Consider the following 24,442-nt stretch of genomic DNA (forward strand, 5'->3'; position numbering starts at 1 on the left):
CTTAATGGTTTTTCTTCTAGTAGAATTTCAACTGAAGGGCAAAATAAGTGAAAACACAAGCAAATCAAGAGTGAAGACGAGAATATTTTCAGAAAGATGTTCGAAACTTCACGGTGCCACTGGCACCATCCTTAGGAAACGAACAAAAAAACAATACACTAACTTAAAACCTACAACGATAGTATTGAGGGGACACTTTGGGCTGCTTTTTTCCTGCTGCTCATGCACAAACAAGCAAGCCACGCCCCCCTCATGCTGATTGGCTGGCGCCGGTCAGGAGACCCCGCCCCGGCCCCGCCCACTTGGCCCCGGCCCCAGGCCCCGCCAACATGGCCCTGCCCACGTTTGGCCACATATCCTCGCCACGCCCACTGGACTCAAGTACTCGTTCCCTTTTATGACCTACTGCGCAAAGAAAATCTACATCCTATGTCAAACTCGGGATATGGGGGTTTTCGAACATGCCACACTTATTTTATCTGGGTCTTTAAAACTCAATCACTCGAAAACGGAGCGACATATTGAGGTGGTGTTTCCACACACAAACAAGTACATGTTCCAAAAATACCGACCATCGAGGTCAAAGGTCAAACCTAATAACTCGAAAACGGAGATACATATTAAGGTGCTGTTTTGGTCATCAACTAATACAATGATCACATAATCCAATCAGATATTGCACAAAGACTGCAAACATAACAGAGCTGATAAAAGAGTATGGGTCATTTTTTAACCACTATTTAATATAGCACAGATTACACCCCTATTTAATACAGCAGAGAATATGAACCAGTAGCAGGGGTGTATTCGTTATCTTTTATGAGCACTTTTTCCATGCTACACACACATAGCAACTATGACATAAGACTATGAGCAAAGAGACTACGAACGCATATTTTAGCAGTACTTCTATGTAAGAAGCAAAGACTACTAACATAACAGAGAATAATGGGGTCTATTCGTTCCCTTTTATCAAGCCATACGTAACATTGTATAGAATACATAACACTGTGAACTCAGAGACTACGATCAGCACTCCTATGTAACATAGAAAAAGGCTATAAACACACTTCTGACATACCGCAACCCTTATAAAACATAGTAAATATTACACAAGAAAGGCTACATAGCATTAGACTATGAGTACATTTTCCAACCCTATTTAACATAGCAGAGATTTGACCAGGTATAGTAAACTGTTTTTATGACACATTTTTAGGGGTGTACTCGTTCTCTTTTATGACCACTTTTTAAAACCCCTATTTTAACATAGGAGAAATTACACAGAGACTACAAACACCTATTTCTCAACCCTCTATGTATAAAAAAGTATGGCCTATTTTTTAACCACTATTTAATGTAGCCAGATTACAACCCTTATTTAATACAGCAGAGAATATGTGTATTAGTTCCCTTCAATCAATACCTATGCAACAAGCAGAAATCACACAAGTATTACTCAGGTACCCCATGTCCCAAAAGTATAGACCATCGAGGCCAAAGCCAAAAATTTAAATCCGAATAAATCATAACATATTGAGGTGTTGTTTCTACATTTAGTAACAGGCCATCAACTACAACATGTCACAAGAGTACTGAATATCAAGGTGAAAGGTCAAGTGTTTATACCCTAATAACTTGTAAACGAAGCAACACATTGGGGAGCGGTTTCCACATTTAGTGACAGGTCATCAACTAATACATATTTCAATAGTACTGAACATCGAGGTCAAAGGTTAAATATTTAAACCTAAATAACCCGTAAACGGAGCAACGTATTGAGGAACTGTTTCCACATTTAGTAATAAGTCATCAAGTACTACATGTCCCAAAAGTACTGACTATCGATGTCAAAAGTCAAATAGTTAAACTCGAATAACTTGTAAACGAAGCAACGGATTGGGATATTGTTTCCACATTTAGTAACACGTCACCAATTAATACATGTCTCAAAATTACTGACTATCGAGCTCAAAGGTCAAAAGTTCAAACCCTAATAACTCTTACATGAAGCAACATATTGAGGTGCTGTTTCTACATTTAGTAACAGGTCATCAATTACTACACGCCTCAAAAGTACTGACTATCGAAGCCAAAGTTCAAGTGTTTAAACCTTAATAACTCGTAAACGAAACAACATATTGAGGTGGCGTTCCCATAGTTAGCAATAGGTCATCAACTGCAACAGGTACCAAAAGTACTAACCATACAGGTCACACGTCAAATATTTAAATCCAAATAACTCGCAAACGGAGTAAGAAATTGAGGTGGTGTTTCCGCAGGTATTAATAGGTCGTGAAGTGCTACATGTACCAAAAGTATTGACCATATATGTCAAAGGTCAAATATTTAAACCCCAATAACTCGCAAACGGAGCAATCTATTAAGGCGTTGCTTCCAAATTTAGTAACAGGTCATTACTTATACATGTACCAAAAAATTGACCATACAGGTTAAAGGTGAAATATACTAAAACCCGAATAACTCGCAAACGGAGCTACATATTGAGGTGCTGTTTCCACATTTAGTAACAGGTCACCAATTACTACATGTTCCATAGTATTGACCATCCAGGTTAAAGGAAAAACCTTTAAAACCCGAATAACTCGCAAACGGAGCAACATATATGGTGCTGTTTCCGTTGTTAGTAACACTTGATCAACTACTACATGTACCAAAAGTATTGACCACCGAGGTCAAAAGTCAAATATTTACACAAAAATAACTCGCAAATGGACCAACGTATAGAGGCGCTGTTTCCACATTTGGTTACAGGTCATCAACTACTGCATGTATCAAAAGTACTGTGGTCACCATCTATGTCAAATGTCAAATATTTAACACTTAATAACTTGTACAGAGAGTGACTGGCAAATTTGTGTAACTTATTCAATGTTTGAAGTTGAGAAAGCCAAGCAGAAAAAGTGAAAAATGAATAAATTTGACTGGTTCATTTACTTTTATATTAACGAGAGAAAAATCAAAGAAACGTCACTTTAACGAACTGAGAATTTTATAACTTTTGCACTACGCAGATAGAGGAAGGAATAAATTTGTACCAACTAAAAAAAGTGTAAAACAACCATTTTAACTAGCTGAGTATCCTATACAATCTTCGACTACTCAAATAAACAAAGGGATAAATTTGAGTGACCTACTCCACTTTATACCAACAAGAAATGCCTTTTTGACTAAAGGAAAAAGTGAAGAGCCATTATTCAAATAAACGAAGGAATACATTTTTACTTACCAGCAAAGGCAAAGAAGGTCTATTTTAACTAACTCAGCATTTTACACCTTTTTGTGCTTACACATTTAAAGAAATGAATAAATTAACACGGGTGTCCTATTTCCTTTTGTACCAACGTGAAAATAAAAAGCGAAGAAGGATCATTTCTAACTGGCTTAGAATTTTATACCTTTTTGTAATATTTAATCAAACTAAAGGTTAAATTTCTGTGACCTATTTCATTTTGTACCAAACAGAAAAAAAGCTACACAAGTAAAGAAAGGAATGAATTTGTACTAACCAGAAAAAGCGAAGAAATGCCATTTTAACTAGCTCAGAATTTCTAGATCATGTTGTACTATTTAAACAACGAAGGGATAAATTTGAGTGGTTATTCAATTTTGTAGCAAGAAGAAAAAAGCCAAGAAGGACCATTTTAACTAAGGATTTTATATAAATTTTGTAATACTCAAATAAACGAAGAAATACATTTGGATATAGAATTTAGTTTTGTGCCAAGCAGAAAAAGGAAACAATTAACCAAGTAAATGAAGGAATAAATTTGTACTGGCCAGAAAAGGCGAAGAAGGATCATTTTAACTAAATCAGCATTTTATACCTTTTTGTGCTATTCAAATAATCAAAGGAATAAATTTCAGTGGTCTATTTTATTTTTGTACCAATCAAAAGAGAAACAAAGAATGTTCATTTTAACATGCTCAGCATTTTATACTTTTTGTGCCATTTAAAGTCCTAAGGTACTCACGGAACAATTTTTATAGAGGGGCGACTCTAAAGTCCACCTTTCCCGATAACTAACTACATATTTGAATGGAAGATTTAACCAACCAGAACTGCCATTGGTTACAGACGAAAAATATTAAATTAGCAGAGAGTTGCATCGTAATTCAATGTTAACTTAATTGTGTAGAACAGACTCCATAGCAATTAGCGTTATTAATCGATGAAGACGTTCTAAAGAAAACTGATGAATGACGACGAATCATGGCAATTAATAAAGAAAGAAGAAACAACATTCTTGGCTATTTTGGATGACAGTACTGATAGAGTAAAAGGCAGAAGGAAAACTAGACGAAGAAGAGATCATACCAAAGTAAAAATCAGCTCACCAAGGAAAAGAAAAGTTTTCAAAGTTCCATGTTGCACACCATCTATAGAAAAGTGCTGAATTATTAGCTGTGAACAGTTTTATTCATCTCAAAATCTATAATTCTATTTGTTGCTGCAGATGTTTAAGCTTCTCAATATTAATGCACTTTATAAAAAATATAAAAGGAACGGTACAAACGGGTTACCTACCATTTGTATTTTTAGTATAGTGAGGGTCCTAAGGACAGTGTACTGAGCGCAAATTTGTTTATAATATAACATAGGGAACTTTACTACGGAAAAACAAAGACGGTTCATTTTAACAAGCTCAGCATTGTATACCTTTTTGTGCCATTTAAAGAAATTAATATATACATACGGATCTCCTATTTCCGTTTGTAGCAACGAGAAAAAAGCGAAGAATGACCATTTTTAACTGGCTTAGAATTTTATACCTGGCGCCAGCCAATCAGCGTGAAGGGGACGTGGCTTGTTTGCGCATGCGCACTAGGAAAAGACAAACAGGCAAATATGTCCCCTCCCTACTACGATTTTCGTTCTGGAACGTACTCCTACTTCTGACTTGAATGTTATCACTATAGCAGTAAGAATTATTCTTGTTCTATGGGGAAACAGTAACACTCCATCCAAGTCTTGTCGTAAGTTAAGCAAAGACGGAGCAGTAAGGTGTGTTATATAAAATAGCAACGTGTTGCGGAAGTGGCCAGATAAAAGATTTCATCAGGGGTTAAATTAGATCTGAAAAGGTAGGGGGACGCATGATGAAATGCCGTCCCACGAGCCTATCTTTGCCAATTGTGTTTTTTTAGGAAGTAGGGAACGTCACATTTATTTTCTGGAAGTGGGGGAACGTCATCTCCCCGCGTTTCCATTCGCTTTTGCTCCTGGGTTTCATGAGATTTAAGCACAAACTCAAGAACAAGTAATGGAATCCAAAAAGGTTTCTATGAAATTTTCCTGAAACCAAGTAATTTCAGCAGAATAAATGTTTATTAGTAACTAATGCTTGGAATTTTGCTACTTTTACATTGATAATTATATTGATTATAGTTATATCCAGTTTATATTGATTTTAGAATATATTGTGATATTATTGATCAAAATCCTAATAGTTATTAACATATTTTATTAACTGTATATCTTCAACCATACAGTTATTGTACTCAAATTTTTTATCTTGAAAATATTGAATAGGTAAACATCTGGCGATTTACTTTAGACACATACGCAAAGAAGGCTTTATAGCCATCTCAGAGAATTAGACAACATTATAATAACAACTATTTCTAAAAGATGATAGGGATGAATACTGGTTCTAGAAATAAAACCTGTATCCTCGAATTTTATATATTATTTTTAGGGCATGGGTGTACATATATACGCAAACTTCATAAAGCATAATAGGAAGGAAAAATGATTTACAATACAGATTAGAAGAACATATGTCAAGAATAATTCTTGTGAACAAATCCAGCGCAGAATAATAATGAGTTGCCAATTAAAAGAATATATATGAAATAATGATCCAACAATTAGAATTAATTTAAGCGAAAAGCGTACAATAACCATTAAAAGTAAGAAAATGAAATTTACAATGGAATAAAAATGTAGAGCAAAAGAATCATTATAATTCAACCACTATCGTCGGATAAATTCCCTATTCGTTAGATATGTTTTTTTTTTTTGAGATGACATCGTATTACATTTCTCCTAACGCAAGCGCCTTAAAAGTCATACTGGCGATCTGCCGAGGACGACTTTAGTGTACATATTACCAAAAGTACACACAAAGTTAGTCATAATACGCAGTGTAACGTAGAAAGAGTAAAACATTACTTTCATTTCCTTACTACGGCTCTTGATATTGAGATTACTCCCAAAAATCGTTTAAAAAGTTATTGGAGGTATTCTAGTTACATACTCCACAAAAATTTTGTAACAATTCTCCTGAATCCTTCTGTTTCCACTTTCTTATTAACGTCGTTTGTTCCGTTGCTATAACACTTCAATCTCGCACTAATTAATATTGTGCCCCGTGGCCCTTACATGTTTAAAAATTGCATTTGTTTCTCTTTCCTATCTCACATCATCTTGGAGTTGTCTTAACCGTTCCTTTATGTTTTATCCCGTTTCACCAATATAACAAAAATTCAATCACTGCACCTTATCTTATAAACCACTCCTCTTCTTTCCGTCAGCTCCTCTCGGCTTTCATACGTAACAGTTCCCAATAGTTTCTTACTCGCTTTCCTTTATGTTGAAATGTTCCCTTTTTTCTTTGGGAACTGAAATAATCAAGATAGCTCTAAAGAAAAACAAAGATTGTCGCTGGTGATACGTCTTTTCTCTAAGATCTAAGATCAATTGACGTCGTTTCTCTAAGAAAGCAAATGTAGGCTGAGTTATGCACTATGTCTAGAAAGTTTCACATTCACAAATTACAAAACTAAGTAAAATATTATTTTCAGCGCAGTGTTCATTGAGATAGTTTAAAACTAATATACGATTAGACAATAAACAACAGCATAGTCCCTTGGGTAGGAGAGTGTGCTACGCACACATATTATCTTTCTACTTGTATCAGAATGACACAGATATGTTGTTTCTTTTGCATTTTAATATAAATTAGTACCACCCGCAAATGATGAAGTTTTGCATAACTGTAGACTTAATTCAGCAATCTGGTTCGACTCGATCTTCAATGGGATACGCGTTTGATAAATTCTGGATTTGAGTACATTTTAATCTCAACCTTGGAAACGTCACAGATCATTGTGGAAAAATAATACTTGGTATTATACAATCAACCCTAATTGTATCCGTGTTTCGTCCTTTCATCTACAATTCTGCTTCGTCCACATTAATGGTTGATATTTCTATTTTCTTTGAAAACCAATGAAGGGGTAGATTCCACAAGAGCCTAAGGCAAATTTTCTCAATTTTGAGATATTTTTCTATTAAGTTACATTTGATATCTCCGTATATTAAACTGGGTTTCATGCCAAAATTCCATAAATTGAATTAATTGTAGAAAAAAGGAAACAGCGTTGTTTTTTAAAATGTCTTACTCAACAGTATTCTCTGAAGTTATTTTCTAACTCATGACTAGAAACACTTATAAAATTCATTCTATAGATAATTTCTGTTACCTTACGAAAAGTAGGCAATTACATTTTTTTCCATGTAGATTACATTTCTTCCTAAAAGTAAAATGGTGGAAGCATATACAAAAAACTCGTCTCCTGAAAATCTTACTTTTTTATTTAGGCTCTTTTGGAATTGAGTTCTTCAAATAGTTTATTTTATTTATTTAGTGCTAGCATTTGCTTACATAGTATAGTGTTTTGGATTTAATTAATATATATCTTAGAAAAGTATTATAAACTATGTTTGTATTAGTCAGAATGCCACTATTTACTTATATGATTTATTTAGATAACTAGTGAAGTTAGTTCCAAAGCCATTATAATATACAAACAAAACTACAATGAAGATGTTGCCTAATTTTTAATGAAACGTTGCATTTTTGTTTCATTAATTAACCGTTTTATTTCAATAAACGTGTTTATGAATGTTTGAGTAACTACAACATTTTCCATTGAATAGTTATAATTCATTTTTCTTTTCTACTTCCTTTCAGAAACCTAAAGAAAAGCACAAAGACTGAAATAGAAGTTTTCAAAAGTTACGTAGAAACAGTTTCTAATATAAGCGTCCTAAATATTAGGGACATGGCCGTCAACAAAAATTACATACCACCCATTAATATGTCATTAGGAGAGATTCGAGAAAATGTGAGTACGGATAGTTAGATTTTAGAAACTAATTTAGATTTTACAAGTTAATTTTGATCATTACAGCATTAGGAAAATCTACATCAACTAAATAAGTAAAACGTGTAAGACAGATTGTAAGAGGTGATTCCTCACATGAAATAAGAGAGAAAGTTCATATTAACCTCTGTGCAAACGGGCATAGTTTCACAGCTAGGGCTTTCCAAAATCATGAAAAGCTAAATTTCCAGAGGCCTATTTCGAATTGGAGAAACTCAGAATAGTGGTCATTATCAACGAAAAGAAAAGTATGCATTAATTGTTCAAAAATGCACGTGTCATTAATGTCCAATGGGTCATTGCAGCCTAGCAAATGACAGGACCTGATCATCACGAAGATTGAGGAAGTCTTCATTTGTAAGAGACCGTGTTACGTGTTTGGGGCCCAACTAAGTCCACATAAACATGCCCCAAAAGATAATAACACAACTACTGGCCTGCACAGTTCCGTCCTAGCACGATAGGTCCCTTGCTTCGTGCAGTTGGCAACGCACTCATACCCGTCCAGCGGCATGTACACTTCGCTTCATAGAAATCGTTAAATAAATTCTAAGTCCAAATTAATAACAAACTGTTGTCCCGTTTTCCTATGCATCCAGAAATAGATGTCTCAATCGATTAGTTGCTTCTAGTATCCAATCCAACTCATCTCCTTTCCATCTATCTTTGTCTAAAGTAGTGTGTGTGAAGTAGTGCACTCCATCCATTCAGCAGAAAAGAAACAGGAATCAAGTTTACAAAGTTATAGCTTTAAAACTATCTTTTCCATTCGTTTATTCTGAAATATTTTTTAGAGCGTAAATTTGAAAAAAAAAATTTACACAATGATCCCAGAGCTTCATAAATACCTTTAGTTTTATTCCTTTCCCTTCTTGAAAGACAGCAAGCTAATAACATGCTCCCTAAAAAATCTATGGAAATTGTCAATAACGGTAATAGGTTTTGCACTTCCTAAAGTGTGTAATACAAGCACAGACCTCTAAAATACCTACTGACAGAAATGAGTGTTATTCAATGATTCATTTTATTTCTTTTCAGTAATATAGACAAATTTTCCAGCGAGTCATTTGGTCAGGACAGGAGGTTCTAATTCCTCCTATCTTGAGCTTCATAAGTACGTATTGTTTGATCAAATGTATAGTAATACACTTATAAAAAAGTTAAACTCTTATGCCGGCGGAGAATCTCCCCCAAATAAAATCTAAAAGACACTGCTCTTAGCAAAAAACCTATAGAGTTAGGAAAACACATTCTAGAGAGCTTACATTTGGTTTCAAGAGTCGAAGGTTTCATCTCAAGCCATATGAGTTCCTGGAGGACATTGAGAGAGAGAGAGAGAAAGATTCAAGAATGGAGGCTGACAGGGATGGTTTTTGTACATAGATTAAAAATTGCTGAAAAATGATCGGATAACCCCCACTCGTATTGTGATTTTCTGAAACAGAAGAAGGGACGGTATCAAACTGCGAGGATAACATTAAGCGCTTGACGAAGTAAGGTTGAGAACTTTTTAGGGCATAAGATGATTACGAATGGAGAGAAAGATCTTGAGAACTTAGGAATCAAGGTTTTAAAAAACCTCAAGCTACCAAGACGGGTTTCGAACCACGAACCTTGTAGTTATCGAACCATGACTTTATCCATTCTCTTACGGAGAACACTATGTATTGTTCACATAGTTTCCTTTAGATACGTTGAAAGCTAACTTAATTGGGTATATTAAAAGGAGTTGACTCAGTTGATGCGCTGTTCAGATAGGACGTAAACCTCTTCTAACTTAGTAACAATATATCGTGTCGGACATAAATAATCGATCAGGCGACTGCTTTGAAACAAATTCAGAATATAAGAATTAAATCAGTCATATCTCTGGTTTCGCGTGGAGAAGAAACAAACTTGTGAACCAAAGGTTTAAGAACAACTCAAAATATTAATATAAACTTTGCCGAAGATTATTCACTTATGTCATCATAAAAGAAAGACGTTCTGAAATGAACAAATATAACATACAACTTAGCAAGCGGAGGCAAAGAAACATAAAGTAACAAGATTTAAAGCGAATCATTTAATTCGTAGTTGTCATGGTTCAGTGGTCAAGGTGCTGGACCAGTAATCTGGAGGTTCGTGGTTCGTATCCGCGTCAGGCATTTCTTTACTTTAGGATTTTTTATATTCATTGATCGACGATGACACACATTTATTAAATTAAGATAATTGAATACTCGGATGTTTTAATACTTGATCTATCAAATCTGTATGAATAATAACAGTAACAATAATAATTATTATTATCTCGTAGAAGATTAAAAGCTAGAAGCTAATTGTCTCTCAGATCATACCATTACAAACAGAAATTTGACATTTGGCAAGAATATTTTGATTTTGTTTAATGTTGCCCACGATAAGAGTAATTTTCATCTCGTTTGTAAAACAAACAAAAGAAAATGAGAATTAACATTTTACATTCGAGACGGAACAAGGCTAATTCAAATTATCGCCTCGCTTTGGAGATGGGAATCGACACAACAAGAAAAATTTCGTAAATATTTCTCGTCTTGTTTCGATTCTCGAAATAGTGTATGTCAATTCTTTGAGTAACAATTGCTCTGTAGACTGAATCTCATAGACTTTTTGTTACTTTGTATTTCAGAGCTCATTGAATTATGGTCTCTGTTCGAATTTTTGTAGACTATTATATGCCTTACTTTTATATTCAGTTATATTCAGTTATCTTTATTACAGTAATTTTCCTTAAAACATACAGTAGAATACTTTCTCCATGAACCTTTAGTGGAAAGCTTTTGTTTAAAATGTGTGTAGTTGCGGAGGTGGGAATCTAAGGTACTGAACCCCTTCTCCGAAATCCCCACGTTTAAGTAAGTTTTGTCAAATTTTAGGGCAACTTTAAAACATTTGATATTATTATTATTATTATTATTATTATTATTATTATTATTATTATTATTATTATTATTATTATTATTATTATTATTATTATTATTATACTGTATATTTGAGACAGCTGTAAACCCGAACCAATCCGAACCGAAAACTTTTGTATTTTCTACTGCTCATTAACGTTCTTTCACAAAACAATGTGTAGAAAAGAACATGAGGAATCGTAATTCCATTCAAAAGTGAAACAGCAGATTCATAATACCTCAATCTAAAAGGAAACCATGTTTGGAACTTTTCCAAAATATGTACGGATATTCTGAAAAGAGGCAATATAGTGTCTATTTCAAGCAAACCTGAACCAAATTGCGGTTCGTTTTCTGAAATAAACGGACACATTCAGTTTCAAGTTTAAACCAAACTCAAACCAGTTAACCCTGAGATGGCGTGCGTCAGTGAAACCTTGACCCAGCACCCACCGTGACCCAGGACCGACCACCCACCGTGATCCACTCTCACCCATGACCCACCGTGACCCATCATCCATCGTGACCTACTATGGCACACCATTTCCTATGACCTACTCCTTCCCACCATCCACCATGAAACACTGACCCACCAAAACACATCGTCATCAACTCTGACATAATCCACGGCCTCTTTAACGATTAAAGAGTTCACACTTGTAATACAATCAGGTTGTGAAATTCTAACTAATCGAAGTAGTCAATCGAACTAGTCAATCGCTCAAGCACTGCTCTGTTACAATAACGAATTTTACGATATAAAATGGTAAGGTGTTTGTCATGGGTAAAATTGTGACGAATTTCAATTAGAATATCACGGTCTAATTTTTTCCTTGTTGAATTACTGATAGGTTTCAGTGGAAAAACGGATGAAATTTCTAAAGTCCCCATTGAAGGTCAATAGACCAACGTACAGAAGCTTATATTACAAATTTTATGTCAATTTTTCTCACAACTTTATGGGTTGATTGCTCTGTGCTTTAAGCGCTCCATATAATAAACAAGCTTCAGCAATTATTATAGTAGAAAGCTCATGGTAAGCAGGGTCGGATCCAGGGGGCGAACTTTGCTATTTTGTATATAAATAAAACCTAGAGTTCGGAGCTCCTGAAAGTAGCTCTAAGTAGCAGTATTACAACCCTTCGCTCAAGCAGAAGTGTGTCCTGGATCCGTCCCTGATTGCAAGCAAATATGGATATATGATGCAAAGCACTATATTGTTTGTTTCTCAACTAATATAGATTGTTTTCGATTATTTTTACAACTAACCTACTGTCAATGTAAAATATATAGAAAATGCCTCCCCTCCCCAAAAAAGGAGAAGTTTTAACAAGTTAGGAGACGTTCTGTTTATATTAATAAAGAGATAATATAGTGAATTTCCGCTCCGTAAGTTGAACGGCTTGTTAGATACTCACCTTTTTAAAAAAAAATTCGAATCCCCGCTATACCATAGGATATTATTATAAGGAAAACAATATGATAACAAAAGCCTAACTATATACCAAAATTCATTTCATTTGACTGCAATTTGGCCGTAATAATTAGGCACACATAGTTACTTAATGTTTATATATAATAATTTATATACTACAAAGATTCACAAAATGTACTTTTTCCTGTAATTAGCTGCTCTAAAAACTCATGGTCTCGATAGCCAAGTAGTAGTGTAAGTAGTAATAGTATTGTTGTTATTACAATTACAAATATCAATATCCAACAATAGCTCAAGTTCTATTTTCAGCTAGAGATACTCATCTCAGGTAAGTAAACAAATGAAAAAGGGAAATAGAGATCTTGAAGGTAAAACGTAGAAATATTCACCAGTGTTCAAAACCATATTTTTAAATCACGCTCGACACTACTCATAGGAGGTGGTTAGTTGTAGTTATCAGTTTCTCGCCACGTAGCATATATAAATACAGCAGAGATCAAATAACTGTTACTGGCGGTCTTCGTGTCCGTACGTATTAGCGCAAAGTACTAGTAATTATAATTGATTTTGCCTTGGGTTCAAACCAGGTCCAAGGATTTTTTTATTTTTATAAAAAAATAATACTCAAAAAGTGATTTACTTACGTTAAGTGTGCAGTGTTGCTATACGATTCCACTGGATAAGAATAAGAATAATAAGACGAGGTAGTAGTTGTAGTAGTAGTGGTAGTAGTAGTAGTAGTACTACTACTACTAGTAGTAGTAGTAATAGTAGTAGGTACAGATTAGAAGCCCCGCAAGGCTCATTTTGTTCCACCTTGACTGCCATAATATAAATTTAACCTGAACTGCTTCTTCAATTTTCTTCTTCAACCCCAACAAAGTTGCAATTTTCTTCTATTACAACACAATACATGCACCAGGTTTGTAAATATGTAAACATGGCCACAGATGTTTAGAGGGGCCATGAATATGTTAGGGGTGAACAAGCGAGCCTAGTTTGGACAATCGCAAATTGCAACAATAAGAAACGTGTTTTTAGTTTCTATGGCTGGGGTCGAGTGTTAAAAGAAACATGCTGTTCAGAAGATGCTGTCTACAATGCAGTGAGCAGAGTGGGTTGGTGCGTTGTGGGTCACAACGTGTCATGGTGAGTAGTAGGTAGCAGTGGGTTATGCTGGCTGGTGGGTCGCAGTGGATCACGGCGGGTGGTGGGTCGGATTGGATGAAATGCTGTTGACCCACAACCCAGTGACACACAGAAAACTCGACCCACTCTACCCACTGACCCACTCCAACTCTGATTGGCACTATTCAGAATATCCGTGCATATTTTGGAAAAGGTTTAAACGGTATGTAATTGTTTTGTTTTAGGTTAAGGTATTATGTGTGTGGTGATTCACTTTTGAATGGAATCACGATTTCCCACGTTCTTTTCTACATATTTTTTGTGAAAGAACGTTATTGAGCAATAGAAAATACAAATGTTTTTCGATTCGGATTGGTTTGGGATAACAGCTTGAAAAAGAAATCTTTACCTTTAAGGTCCAACGATTATGCCTGTTAATTTGAGGAAGACTATGATTGAGGAAGACGTCCTATTATCACCTGTTCCATTCCTTGGACTAAGACCTTAGAAGACGGCAGTTCAAACCCCAAGTAGAAGTTCAAAATGCACTTGATACTTCCTCCGCTTTTCTGCCCACTATGTTCTACGGCGATGGAATCCATGGCCTTTCATAACGTTGGCAGAAGGTCATCGATTTTGATGGGGACAACTTTTGGTTTTGGAGCTCCTCCGTGGCTAAGCGGTTAGCGTACGCGCCTTTGGCGTGGGAGACCCGGGTTCGATTCTCGGCGGGAGCTCATGTGGTTCGGATTCCACGTTAATCAGTAGGTCCACGTCTCATATAGCCTCGCTGCTGAAAGGGACGCTAAACTAAAAAATCAATCAATCAATCAACTTTTGGTTTTCTTGCTACGTCTTACGTAACATATCGATGTTGGAAGGTTCGTTCTTGGGAACGTTCTTGGTTAATTTTATATTATAAACATGATCCACACGTACCAAAAATCTTGTGGAATCCATAGGATTTTGGACGATGGGGCGAATTGTGACACTTCAAATTGCATTTAAGCGAATTAAAGCCCTCATCAGCAGCCATTTGGGAATTACTACATGTAAAATAATAAAATACAACCGATTATAAAATAGTATCGACAGAATAGTTTTTGTGATCGACAATTTAATTGATTATCGTCCTGATGCTGTGTAAATCCAAATCCAGGCTTCAATGGGAAGGACTTGCTAGCGCCCCTAGAACTGTGTCTCGGGAGAATGTGAGGAAATAAAAAAAAATCGGAATTCGTGTTAAATCCAGTGTTCTCGGACTAGCTGAAATGAATAGGAACATTTTCGATGCAGTTTAAGGTTACATTGAAGCCACTTTTTAGTGTCATAAAGGCAGTGGAAAAGAAATCATAATAAAAATAAACAAAAGTCACCAATATTGGTATCAAATGCATAGTAGTTAGAATTGCTAAAGTAAGTAGATAAACTCTTGATATCTCTAGTCTGTCCTCACTACGACGACTGCAGAATACTGCAGAATTACTGCAGAACATGAAGTTGTTGTATGAAAATATTTGATAGAAACAATTTCTCTCAAGAGAGAGAATTACTTGGATAGTTAAAGTTGATCTGTACTAAATTAATTTTCTTAAATCTAACAAATCATACCTTCCACGGAGTGTATGGCAACTACCAAGCCAGAATTACTGTTGCTCATGCAAAACTCAATATCTTTTTATATGCTGTTGTTCTTAATCTTTCCGTATACTGCTTATTATTCTCTTATATATATATATATATATATATATATATATATATATATATATATATATATATATATATATATATATATATATACTCTTCTGTGAACACACATTTCGTATCTTAAATCTTATTTCTAATCTTCATACTCTATCTTCTAAAGTATAATCCACCTAACTTCAAACTGTCTCATATCTATTTGCACATGCTACTACTCATTTTCATTGGTAAGAGCAAGTAACATATTTATGAACACTTTGTGCCTAACTCATCTTGCAACATTCTTTCCCTTTACAAACATCAGAGTCCTATACATTCAAAAAATTTCAACGCAATCTATGAATCTGAAGCAGATTCGTTTCCGTTTGGCCATCTAAAAGTCTATTTGTTCCTGCTTTCTCCTCTCCTTCTCCATCAGCTGTTCAATGACTTTATCCCGCTCTTGCCAGTGATCCGGTAAAGAGGTATTCCTCGACACTGGGCCCGAATGGCACTTTGTCTTATTTCTATCAAATTTCTTCCTGCTTTCCTGCGATCCCTTTCGGTTATTCGTCCATTTGGTCCAAGCTTGTTTTAAGCGCAGAGAAGGATTGCTTGTACTTTTCTCCATGATCCCCTAAGATTGTAAATTAAACTATTGTTCTTCCTATTGAATCAACGTAAGGACTTCTTGCATTCACTTTTTTGACTCCTTATTCACTTCTCGTGGTTTTCCCTCCGTTTTTTGACATCTTTTATTCACCTTAATCAAAACATATGATATCTAGCATGCCACACTATTACTTGCCCTCCAAGCTTGACTGTGAACGTGACTCTTCCGGTTCTATTTCACCAAATATATGATTTAACTGCAGTTGTTTTGTCATTGTTAGGAGTTTTTACTGCTCCGATGTAGTGATGGTATTCTTCTGTTGTTGAAACTATCACACAGACATGTCCGTGCATAATTATTTTTACGACGACATTTTAACATTGCTTTCCCGAAGCAACACATGCTTCTTTTTGTGTTGCATCCTGCAATAATTACATCGGAAATGTGACTTTGGTTACGATGCAGCTGATGTCGAGATGGAACTAGATAACTGTTTGTCATTCACGCTATAGAAACACTTCCTTCCATTACGAACCGCATTTAAAACACCCTCAGTACTACTTTTATATAACTGCAACGGAAGGTGACTTACTTCGTGTTTAATAGTTTACGTCAAATAGCCTTATATGCGACACCGGAAACAAACTGATAGTGAAGATTTTCATCTGAGCAACAAATATATCCACGAAAAGAAGACTGCCTTTGAAGATCCGAGACGAACTCTTTCGGCTTCACTGTATGGTACTGATACTCTTGAAAATAATATTAACATTTGGTGCATAATGTGATTTAATCGCAGGGTTGATTTCCTCATATGACTTTTCAGCCGGTGAAGCTGGCCAACATATATTACGTATGTGTTCATATGCCTCAGAACCAATCACTGTAAATAGAGTTGGAGCTTTTCTTTCTTCCCGGATTTATGCAGCAACATAACAATGCTAAAATTTCTCCAAGTACGTTTGCAGCATATTTCTCACAAGGGAGAGAATTACTTCGATTGTCTAAATTTCTTCTGCGCCAAACTAATTAGCTTGAATCTAAGAAATCTTCGTATTTCATAAAGGGTGCGACAACTACCAAGCCAGAACTACTGCTCCTCATGCAAAACTCAATAACTTTGAATATGCTCCTATTCTTAATCTTTTCGTATAGCTCTTACCATTCTCTTATGTATATAATTTTCTATAAACATACATTTGTATCTTACATCATAATCTTAAATCGTATTTCTTCATTTTTGTAATATAACATCATAAAGCGTAATCAACTAATATCAAACTATCTCATATCTATATAAATCTATATCTATTTGCACGTGCTACTACTCATTTTCGTTGGTAACAGCAAGTAACATATTTATGAAAGCTTTGTTCTCATCATCTTCCAATAGGTGTCCCTTGTTTAAATCGGAAATATGAGAATCCAAAACATGCATTCTCCAACGGGAAAGAATGTGTATATGGAAAGAATTTGAATTTCTTCTCTTCCTTCTGGATATAAATAACAACTAGGGCGTAATAACGTAGTTTCGTAACGGTACCTACTTACCACCCCTCTCTTCATTCACTCCTCAGCTTTCATTTGCAGGGAGGTGGAAGGATGCATTTGGACTTACAAGACATCAGAAGAGTCAATATTCCCCTCAGTAGTCGCGTAAACTATTGATAAGACACTAATACCAGTTGTTTTCCAATATTTGTACATAGCAAGTTCCATGCTGTTGTTAGCCTGCAATGCATGGTTTTTGTTATTTTCTGTTTAAAAAAGTAGTTTCGCAAGAGAAAACAAAAATGAGTAACGGAAATACCAGCGCGCTTAATAGCGCCATCTATGCAGAAACCGTAGAATTATAACTAGCTTCGACCATTCCCAATCCGGTTTAACATTCAAAGCTACTACATAACATTATGTAGGAAAGCACAGATTATTTACCACTATGACCCATATATGTCCCACAATGCATTTTAGGGTTAGATACATTTCAATTTAAATAACATTGGAAAGTGACTATTCATGTCAGTATCCTCGTAAATATTGATCTGTGTTTCTAGGTTGAAAATCATGATTTCATCCTCTTTAAGATAGTAATGTTTCAAACTCCTCTTTAAGATAGTAATGTTTCAATGAAGAGGCGGTGTGACAAATGTTGTCTTCTTTACTTTACTGGTGAGACATTCACTTTTTGCATAAATTATAGCCCCATGCTTCCTCAGAATAAGTGTTTTCGTAAATTTAATATTGTATGAGCTTTGGGAGGCCTAAGAGATTATAAAACCTATTGTAATTTTAAACGGTTCATTGTATGTTGGGAGATGCGATCAGTCATAAACTCTCTTTTACTTTTACGCAGGTGCTGTACATATAGTTTCAAATACTGTAGTTAGTCGATATTTATAGTAAGGTTTGATATCACACATACTATACAGAATAGTGTACAGACTACTGTAATTGGGCCGTAAAGGTCTGTTGTATTCCTAAATAAATAAACATTAGTTCCAATGTATGTGTTAAAAATTGATGTATACTTCTGGCAGAATTATTGTGCCTTTTCGAGTTTACACATTGTAGCCATTGTGCTATAGAACCTTAAGATATTTAGCAGCCTGGATGAAGATTGTTATAACTAAATAAAATTGACATTTTGAGTTGCCATAAATCAAAAGAGAATAGAGAAAGAGAACCGAGCCCCACCTGGTGGCAGAAACATAACTAAACAAATTAACCCCTAGGTGGCAGAAATTCCTGTATTCCAGGGAGCGATTTTGATAGAATAACAACTTTAAAATTCGTGTCCGCACAAATGTGTATTTTTGACTTGTAACAGCCTTCCACCGTGTATTCAAATGATCAATTGTACATGGTTATTCAGCAATTTAAGCTTTTCAATATACATTGCTTTAATCCGTATCTGCAGGAGTTTCGATTGATCTTTCCGTCTGTCTGTCTCTCCCTTTCTCTCTCTGCCTTAACAACCATCGTAAACCCTATTGTTTCAGATATATTTCAGATTTCTTCAATCTGAAGATTTTCGTTTCTGTGCATCTACTCTTGTTTAGTTTCTTGAACGTTTTTTTTTCGATCTCCAGTCGCTGTGGAACTGTAGTTTGCTTTATGAACCTTATCATTGTTGTTTATACATTTTGTATGATATAAACATTAAGTTACTTCATTATTTGAGAGTAACATATCGGGGAACGTTCACAAACATTATGTAGAGTTCTTATGGTGTTAATCATATCAATGATACCAATTTCTTTTTCCCTTCGGAAAGATCACTCGACCTATTACAGTTCTTTAATATCATTATATTTTGAAAATTGTCACTAAAGTTGGCCTCATGTGTTAAGTGATACGCAGGTTAGTGTATGTATATTACATCATGCCGCATCAACATATAATAAGTACTACTATAAATATTTTAATCATTCTCTTACTATTAGTAAACTGAGTTTTCAGGAGTCATTCGATTTTTGAGTATAACGCTTTTTGCATTGGGGCTTTCTAGCAGTGACGCCAGCGTTTTCTTTTCTTTTTTTCGACAGATAGATTCCAAAAAAAGGAAGACAGACACAGGCAGAGTCGTGAAATACATACACATTTTGCAGTACGCGTACACACCATACATTATACTTAAAACAACAATTCTTTACGCACATATCCTTATTTATTAATTACTGTACTACGTTAGTAAGCAAATTAGTATATCTACGCATGTACTTCCAAGAATTGGATCCCTTTGGAAAATCCAGGGAGACAATTTCCTTCATACTCCCTTTTCGGATGACTATGTTCTATAGCATTCCATACAAACCGCTAAAGATTATTTTTTCCTGGAATTCGTAATGATATTCTTTAATTTTTTTTTGAAACACTAATTAATTGGAGATACTTATGTGTTTGTTAAACTTCCACACTGTATAATTTTCAACGCCTAGTTCAACAGAAACCTCATGTTAAGATTGTAACTTCAACCGGTAATACCTGAAATTTGCTTCAAGAGTTGGAAAATATTGTTTACCTAACATACATAATAAAAATGTCATAATAATAATAATAATAATAATAATAATAATAATAATAATAATAATAATAATAACAATAATAATAATATAATAATATATTACTGAACACTTATAGTTGATTTTTTTCATTAATAGGTACTAAATAAACCGAAATTAGCAGTAGTGCATGGTTACCACAAAACTGCTTATGACAAATATCCAATGAGGACACTTTATGGACTTTGTTATGAAGTGAATTCAGCATTAAATGCGGCATCAAGGTAAGTAATATTCTTAAACATATATATATAACTACGAGAAGTGTCGATTAACATCACATAATATATGAGAACTATGTACATTTATTGAGTAATTTATGAGAAAAGTTTCGGGTTTCTACACTTATGAGTAAAGGTTATAGAATACACAGACTGGAATACAGACGAACATCCTCCTGTATGAGCTATTGAAATCAGTTCGTACCGTCTGCACAGCGAAAGAACCAATTAACGCTCTCGGTGGGCCGGACATGTGTCGTCATGTGTAGATGGCGCTGCTATCGGTCTTGGAACTTGACGTCGTGGGTTGTCATAGCAACCGGACGATTGTTTTCGTTTGCTTCGCATCTCAGTGTTAGATGTAGAGCAGAAAGATCGGATAAGCTAATGTTCTCTTTTTCTTGTACTAAGCGGTTAGCGTACGCGCCTTTGGCGTGGGAGGCCCGGGTTCGATTCCCGGCGGGAGCTCATGTGGTTCGGATTCCACGTTAATCAGTAGGTCCACGTCTCATATAGCCTCGCTGCTGACAAGGGACGTTAAACTCAAAATCAACTCAACTCAACTCTTTTTCTTGTACTGTCTCTGGACCTGACGTCCCTTCCAGCTTTTTTTATATTAATAGAATTTTCTTCCTATTAAAAGATTTTACTTTGAAAATATCTAAGTTGCGCGAAGTATATCAAAGGAAAGCGGTTCACCAAATGGAACTAAATGAGCGAAAGAGTAATAGTTGGTAAAAATATATATATATTCCTTTTGAAAGTGTGATCTGACAAGTTCTTATCCAAACTTGTAACTGTATACACGTAATTATATGTATATGTAATTAGGTGACAAATGTGAAAAGTACATTACATATTTAATTATTAAATGTGTTTTTATAACAGACAGATAACTAAATATAAAAAAAAATCTCACGAGTTTCCTTTTATACAAAATATCGCCTTTGCATCGTTGTTGAGAACCTTTTTTGAAAGGTGAACACTATTTTCCAATATTACGATTGTATAACAAACCGGAAGAAAAATAAGTAGAAGAAAAAATAACCTAGTCTATCGTTAATATTGAAATTTCCACGTAGATAACGTCAATTTGACTGTGTACTTCCGTCATCGTGTGTTAGAGGCGCTACTGTCGACAAGTTTCCAGATTTCGCTGAGTTTGCGGTCTCTATATTCTAGTCTGTGATAGAATATTTATCGCCTGTAAAGATAATGATCTATTAGCATGTAAAATCACAATGGGAAACTTTTAATCCATCTACATGCTCTCCAGAGTGGTTATTATGAAAACACAGTCTGCTTGTAACTTAGGATATGTAGAAAGCGTTCATTCAAATTTTCTTCATCTTACAGCGACAACTTTATAAGTTTCAGTAATATTACAAGTGCAATATAGTCAACAGAAATTACTTTTCTAATTAGATCATGAGTTGAAAACTCATAAAACCACCATTAAAACACGTCTTGCTTTTTCGATCAATATGCAAATTATAAATTTACTAATCATGCGTCTTTGTATTAGAAAAAAGAATGAATTCTTAATGTTTTACGTCCAACATTTAACCCGGCAAGCTTAAAGGAGAATGAGAAATGATTATGAGAAACGAACGAAATGGTCTAATGAAGAAAGTAGGACCAAACGAGAAACTTCGCGAAAACCGATGCACATGCTGTTTGTTCACCAGGAATTTCAATTGATACGAGCTGGGATCGAACCATGGACGCCGTGTACCAGAGGGGAACACTCCACCAGTGAGCCATCCCGACTCGCAGCGTTTACAATAGTCTAATTGCAAAATGTATACAGGATGTCAGATGACATTGTACAAATATTGTGAGAGGTAATATGGAAGGTCGCCTACAACAGTCGGCCCGCGGGCTGTTTGCGGCTCACCCGTTACTAGAAATGTATTTCTTACATAACCTTGTAGCATGAAATCATTTTTTTTTCTGGATAACTGATGTCGGTCTTGAAAATACCCCTCACGTTGAGACATGAAATCTACCATAAAATATTAAGACACTAGTTTTAAACATGAAGCATCAAGCTTTCCATTAAAGTTATAAGTGAACATTTTTTCTCCGTTTGTACTTTTGAGTAATAAAATATTTTGGTTAGAGGTATAGCCGTTTCCCTGTTCGTGAGGTATTACTGCACGTTAAAAACTTTTCTCCATTTATTTTATCGTTTGCCCTCGACACTAATAAGTTGTTTGTGATTTGTGATCTTTCTTTCAACCTTCACATGCTTGGTTTAAATGAACATATTTCCTATCCCCATTGGTTTCCGAGATATTTGGTACTGACCTGTTGAGTTTCAGTTAATTGAATTGACACTCGTGTAGTTGGTCTAAGAACAAAAAATTTATCTCGTTCAATAGGTAATGAAGTAAAATACAGACGGTGTCCAAATTATTTGAAATATAGGGAAAAAAAGGAAGTAACGGGGGAGGGGGGTTTCTAAACCTTCCATCTATTTTTTCTTTTAAATTGATCTCTTGTTATTGAGTGGAAACTGTGTGAAAGCAGCACTCTGTGCTGAGGTTGGTGTTAGGAATTCACGTTGTTGGCATGAATAGTAGTCCAGAAAAGAATCGTAATCTCACTCTATACCGGTAAAAGCAAAGTTGCTTAGGCCTTGCTGCTATTTATTTCAATAAATCTTATAAAATAATAATTGAAAATTGAATAAAAAATTATTGTAATAATAATTAATTTAGAATAACGATGTCATCAAAATTTTATTACAGATACAAACAAACATTAAAATACAGAAAACAATAATAGTTTTACTAAAGAGTCTCGTAAAGTATACATACGTTTGTAAATAACAGACCGCAGTGGAATAAAGCAAGACGTCTTGTACACCACATAACATACAATACCGACCAATCCATCATAATGATTTGGCAAATTTGTAAACTAACTATGTTAAGTCTACAACCTACAAACACTTTATTATTTTAAATTAGGCTGACGTGATATAATACCAATCTTATTTGCCTATCACGACAATATACATATGACATTCTTTACCTTAATATGATATATACTACTGATACCAGTTCCTTCTTGCGTGTAAAAGTCGAAAATTGTTACTAACTTATAATAACTTATTCGAGGAAGCCCATCTTTTCCGCGATTTGAAGCGGTTTCATCAGGTTGTTGGCAAAATCACTACATTCAGTTATTCTCTAATTGTCGAAGGTATTCCTTTCTTGGCCGAAGGTATGAAAGCGTTTTAAATGCTGCAAGTGAACTACAACAAATCAAGGAAAACCTATAATTGTGGTGATGTAGTGTGTTGTCTTGATATGAATAGTAGTAGAGAACAATGAGCCATATTTTATCCGAATGGAAATTAATATAAAGTATAGAGATAAACTGTTTTTACTCCTATATGGAGGGACTGTCAGAGATTAAAGTCGATAAAAGCTATGTTAGTTGTAACGAAAGATAATGTTAATCACGAGATTAAATCATTCTTACAAGATAATGTAATGTTTTAGGTAAAAATGACAATGCAAAAGATACACACAAGAAGAAAATGGTGGAAAATAAAAATAAAAAGAAAATAAATTATATATTTGATTGCTTTATATATTATAATGTGAATAAATTAAAAATTTTATTATATATATCACGCATGTAATTTATATTTTAGGTCTTTAGGTAGCATGAATGAGACCATGAAATTCAATACCTATGATATATATGGTACGAGATTTTCTTACTTTCTACTTCAACCGCCAAAAGGTCTTCAGGTTTGTCATTCTCTGTTACCTTCCAAATAATTATAATGTTTATAATCCTGAAATAATAAGTGATCTGTACTATATTCTAATATCAATCACAACAGATGATTGACTTGTTAAAATAGAAAGTTAAATATCACAAAATACCATGTTTCAAATTGAGGGCAGTGGAAATCTTGCGTCTGTTAGCACTTACCACTCTTCGTTAGCACTTTATTTCTTTTATTAACACTTTGCTATTAATATGTAGCTGGAAAGGGTCAGAAACCACGTGCATTAAAGTTTCTGGAAGTGCGAAGAACAGACTGCAAATAAATTCAGAGTGGTAAGGATAAGCACACTTGAGAGATATGTGAATAAGAGTCAAGAGTGCTTCAGACATTATCTGACACATCCGGAAACTAAGAAACGATAGGAAGATCTATCAGG

The sequence above is a fragment of the Thermobia domestica genome, chromosome 5 (assembly GCF_964235325.1).
Source record: "Thermobia domestica chromosome 5, izTheDome1.hap1.1, whole genome shotgun sequence".
NCBI classification, from domain to species: domain Eukaryota; kingdom Metazoa; phylum Arthropoda; class Insecta; order Zygentoma; family Lepismatidae; genus Thermobia; species Thermobia domestica.